This window comes from Gymnodraco acuticeps, unplaced genomic scaffold, assembly GCF_902827175.1.
Source record: "Gymnodraco acuticeps unplaced genomic scaffold, fGymAcu1.1, whole genome shotgun sequence".
NCBI classification, from domain to species: Eukaryota; Metazoa; Chordata; class Actinopteri; order Perciformes; family Bathydraconidae; genus Gymnodraco; species Gymnodraco acuticeps.
In genome coordinates this window covers 100,336-106,335 of record NW_022992138.1, presented here as the reverse complement: position 1 = coordinate 106,335, position 6,000 = coordinate 100,336, and positions in this window count along the sequence as shown.

Here is a 6,000-nt window from a genome sequence, read left to right as displayed (position 1 = left end):
TGTACGTTTTTTTTTTACATTATGGAAAAGGTCGTGAGCTGTGACTCGTGTACCAATTTTTGCGTAACGAAAACCATTTTAGCTCATCGTCATAAAAAAAAAAGTACAGGCCACGCCCACATTTGTCATTCGTTGTGACACTTTAAATATAAGTCCATACTCACCCCCAGAGTATGTCTACAAAAAAAGAAAAATATTTCGTCCATCAGTTCATGAGTTAGACATTTGTCATGTTTTTGGCGCCCCCTATAGTCCAAAATGGAAATTACTTTTTGTGCTTCTTCCCCAATACAGACTGAACCTTACCACCAAAATGTGTGTTTTTTTGGTACATTGTTGATGAGTTATGAGCATTTCTATCTAAGCCCCGCCTTTTTGCGAAGACATTTAGAGTAATGACGACCACATTTATCAACTGAACATGCTCATTTCCTACGATAATGTGTCTGACCCTCCGGCGATACTGTATACTGAGTTTGGTGTTGAAAAACCAAAATTTGAAATTTAAGTGAATATTTAACTGTTTTTCAAATTATGCTAATTTAAAAAAAAATAAAGTAGGCGGAGCTTACGGGTACTTGGACATTATATGTAGAGCAGGTCCACCCGAGTAAGTGTGAAAAATTTCAGGTCATTTGGAGTTACGGTGCGACTTTGTACATCTTTCCAAAAACGGAAATGGCCATAGGTGGCGCTAGAGAGCATGTTGGAATATTTTAACCCATTGACTCCAGAATATCAAATTTTTCACCGATTCTGGAATCTGTGCAAAATTATACAACTTTCTCAGCATCCTAAAGGCCTGAAAATAAGCATTGAAATATGGAATAATAATAATAATACCACGAATAACAATAGGGATCCTCGCACTTCGTGCTAGGACGCCGTTGGGTCCTAGCACTTTCGTGCTCGGGCCCTAATAATACCACGAATAACAATAGGTATCCTTGCACTTCGTGCTAGGACGCCGTTGGGTCCTAGCACTCTCGTGCTCGGGCCCTAATAACAATATAAAACATCTTTGTCCTTCCACACCCTTGACTCTGTCGTTTTCTCTTGAACTGCCTCATTGTAATCCTGAACAGTAATAAGAGGCTCCCGATGAGACATATTCCTGCAGGTGACTCACTAACTGATCACATGAACTACAGCCAGAGTCAGCGCAGCATGGCTGTCTGTCGGCTGCACACAGCTGCGGGTAAAACGCTCAGTAGCCTTAAGTCATGAACAGCTAGGCTCCAGATTTAGACAAACAATCCTCATTGTTGATCAGACAGGAGAGGAGGATATATCATGTTTTCATATCAGTATGTAGTGTCTCTACTTTAAAGAGTCCTCTCCTGCTGATGTTCAGGTGTATATCAGTATGTAGTGTCTCTACTTTAAAGAGTCCTCTCCTGCTGATGTTCAGGTGTATATCAGTATGTAGTGTCTCTACTTTAAAGAGTCCTCTCCTGCTGATGTTCAGGTGTATATCAGTATGTATTGTCTCTACTTTAAAGAGTCCTCTCCAGCTGATGTTCAGGGTCATATCAGTATGTAGTGTCTCTACTTTAAAGAGTCCTCTCCTGCTGATGTTCAGGTATATATCAGTATGTAGTGTCTCTACTTTAAAGAGACCTCTCCTGCTGATGTTCAGGTGTATATCAGTATGTAGTGTCTCTACTTTAAAGAGTCCTCTCCTGCTGATGTTCAGGTGTATATCAGTATGTAGTGTCTCTACTTTAAAGAGTCCTCTCCTGCTGATGTTCAGGTGTATATCAGTATGTAGTGTCTCTACTTTAAAGAGTCCTCTCCTGCTGATGTTCAGGTGTATATCAGTATGTAGTGTCTCTACTTTAAAGAGTCCTCTCCTGCTGATGTTCAGGTGTATATCAGTATGTAGTGTCTCTACTTTAAAGAGTCCTCTCCTGCTGATGTTCAGGTGTATATCAGTATGTAGTGTCTCTACTTTAAAGAGTCCTCTCCTGCTGATGTTCAGGTGTATATCAGTATGTAGTGTCTCTACTTTAAAGAGACCTCTCCTGCTGATGTTCAGGTGTATATCAGTATGTAGTGTCTCTACTTTAAAGAGTCCTCTCCTGCTGATGTTCAGGTGTATATCAGTATGTAGTGTCTCTACTTGAAAGAGTCCTCTCCTGCTGATGTTCAGGTGTATATCAGTATGTAGTGTCTCTACTTTAAAGAGTCCTCTCCTGCTGATGTTCAGGTGTATATCAGTATGTAGTGTCTCTACTTTAAAGAGTCCTCTCCTGCTGATGTTCAGGTGTATATCAGTATGTAGTGTCTCTACTTTAAAGAGACCTCTCCTGCTGATGTTCAGGTGTATATCAGTATGTAGTGTCTCTACTTTAAAGAGTCCTCTCCTGCTGATGTTCAGGTGTATATCAGTATGTAGTGTCTCTACTTTAAAGAGTCCTCTCCTGCTGATGTTCAGGTGTATATCAGTATGTAGTGTCTCTACTTTAAAGAGTCCTCTCCTGCTGATGTTCAGGTGTATATCAGTATGTAGTGTCTCTACTTTAAAGAGTCCTCTCCTGCTGATGTTCAGGTGTATATCAGTATGTAGTGTCTCTACTTTAAAGAGTCCTCTCCTGCTGATGTTCAGGTGTATATCAGTATGTAGTGTCTCTACTTTAAAGAGTCCTCTCCTGCTGATGTTCAGGTGTATATCAGTATGTAGTGTCTCTACTTTAAAGAGACCTCTCCTGCTGATGTTCAGGTGTATATCAGTATGTAGTGTCTCTACTTTAAAGAGTCCTCTCCTGCTGATGTTCAGGTGTATATCAGTATGTAGTGTCTCTACTTTAAAGAGTCCTCTCCTGCTGATGTTCAGGTGTATATCAGTATGTAGTGTCTCTACTTTAAAGAGTCCTCTCCTGCTGATGTTCAGGTGTATATCAGTATGTAGTGTCTCTACTTTAAAGAGTCCTCTCCTGCTGATGTTCAGGTGTATATCAGTATGTAGTGTCTCTACTTTAAAGAGTCCTCTCCTGCTGATGTTCAGGTGTATATCAGTATGTAGTGTCTCTACTTTAAAGAGTCCTCTCCTGCTGATGTTCAGGTGTATATCAGTATGTAGTGTCTCTACTTTAAAGAGTCCTCTCCTGCTGATTTTCAGGTGTATATCAGTATGTAGTGTCTCTACATGTCTCCATGCTATAATATTAAAAAAGCTCTTTATTGTTCTCATACTGCCTGTGCTGCAGCATCTCTTTTCACCCACTGTCTGAAACCAGAGCCCAGTCTTCTCTGATTGGTTAGCTGCTTAGAGATGTCCTTCCCCTTAGCCAATCACGTACAATGTATTGGAGCGCTAGCCAATAGAAGCGCAAGTGTTACATAGTGATGTCACTGTAAACAAAGGAGTACAATGGAGGTTCAGGGCCACAATTCCCTCTGGAGAACTTTGGGATTTTAGCCTTTGCAGACCATTTACATGCACACAAACCTATATAACACAATACTACAGGAAAGGAGAGATCCTAAAAGCACAATAGGGCCTTTAACTATATGGTTTGATGACAAGGATATTGTCAACACATTCAGACTCATACATACCTTTTAACATCTGAGTTATTGTTTATTTATCTTTTTTTTGTCTTTTATTTTTGCTATATTCACCTGTGAGTTCTGCAGAATCATCAGTCGGCCCAAGATGAGTCTCCAGCCACGCTATCAGCCATGTGAAGTTATACTTATGCTGCACTCATGTAACAATTATGAGCGGTTGAGTGGAAACACCAATCACGTCTGTCTCCTTTTTGTAATTGTATTCCGAGTTGGATATGTTAGGGAACGTGTCGCAATCGCTTTGCAAACATGGCAGCAACAGCACCATTACCGACAGTTTAATCAACTTTAATCTCAAAGGAGATATACACTGTTTCCTTGTATTGGCCTCCCCTTGTTAATGAACCAGCCACAAATATGCAACTCAGCCAAAAAAAAAGCTTTTCCTGTTCTTCCAGTCCTGATTATTTCACATGAATGCATCATACAGGCACAGCAGTGCTTTGGGATGTTAACGTCAGCAAGAAAACATGTTAACGTATTGATCCATAGCCTCTTTGTATAGTTAAGCAGTTGCTAATAAGCTATCAAGTTGTCATTATTCTTGAAGGTATGAAGTCATAAATTGGATGTAAAATGTCGCCCTTAGTATGGTGCTAAATGAGAAGTAAAGGGATTACCAAATTACAACTTATTCTGAGGAGAACCTGAATGTTTCTGCCAAATGACATGCCATTTCTTCTTGAGGTTGTCGAAACATTTCACTCAAAACCAAGAAAGTCAACCTCATGGTCGAATATGTGGAAAAATATTTGTCCAAAATGTTATGGCCGAACATGGTATAGAGTGGTGCAGAAACGAGTCCAAAAACCCGGAAATAACTTGGCTCTTAACATTTCCAGTTCACTCGTCTTGAAGTTTTTTTTTAACGTGTTTGAAGTTAGAAGCACGAAATAAGGTCTGATGGTTTAAACAAGCTTTCTTCTCCGACATAAAACGCGTTAGTAATTACCCCACTTGCGAATGCCAGAAACCAGGATGTGTCATAAAAATGGCGGTTGCTAACAAGTGACTAAATGAGACAACTAAACGTCATCACGCCGAACATTAGCCGCCTTTAGCTTAGCGGTGGTGATGCGCAGCCATGCGACCAAGGTGTAGTTCGTTTACAGCCGAATGTTAGCTTTTTACTTCTGGCTATTGCATTTATGCTTAAAAATTCACAAAGTATGTGAGTTTATCCTGCTGAACAAATGTGTTAAGTATCATGCATGCGTGTTTGCCACTGAACTTTCTGCAATACACCAAAATCAAATGGGCAAATCCCATTGCTTATTGTCGAGGGAGCTCTTGCGATAGGTCTGGCCTACAAAACTACGTCATCACTGCACCACCCTATCTGACTAGAGATATTGAAGCTTCTTCATTGAACAGAAACCAGACACAGAGAGTATGAAGCTTTGTGAGCCAGTCTGGTGACGGAAATTCACATTTTAATTCACTAAACTTCGGCTTTGTCTGAACCCTCTCCACTGTGGTCGACTGTGAGGGGCACAGTGGCTCGGGGTGAATTCAGGGACAAATCTCTGCAGCACACACACACACACACACACACACACACACACACACACACACACACACACACACACACACACACACACACACACACACACACCACACACACACACACACACACACACACACACACACACACACACACATAAATCACCTACACAAGGGGGGCAACGGGAAGGGAAGTTGAGTCAACTCTATACAAAGTTGTTCCCTTTACTTCCTAACAAGCAGATTTCCTCTCACGGTGATTCTGTGACATTGTTTGACTGTCAGCACACCATCCAATTATGACCTGCTCCACTACCTGCTGGGGGGGGGGAAAGAGACCCACAGGAGGAAAACATGACACATTTGGGACTGGAGAAACAAAGACGGACAGGAAGGGTAATCGGAGGAGAAAGAGAAAGGTGAAAGAGTCTACATGCAGGGGGTAGAGAGGAAGAAGACGTCACGAAAGACTGAGAGGGAAAACCTCTGAAGCAAAGTGTGTGTCGGAGAACTTTGGGGAGGACTCATGGAGCGCTGGTGAGAAAAAGCCCCGGCTTCTTCCTCTGAAGTCAGGCAGAGAAAGGCAAGCCGACGGGCAGACACACACATCCTCCAACACACACAGCCTAACACACACAGCCTCGAACACACGCTGCCTCACACACACAGCCTAACACACACAGCCTAACACACACAGCCTAACACACACAGCCTCTAACACACGCTGCCTCACACACACAGCCTCACACACACAGCCTCTAACACACGCTGCCTCACACACACAGCCTAACACACACAGCCTAACACACACAGCCTAACACACACAGCCTAACACACACAGCCTAACACACACAGCCTAACACACACAGCCTCGAACACACACAGCCTAACCCACACAACCTAACACACACTTCCACAACCTTA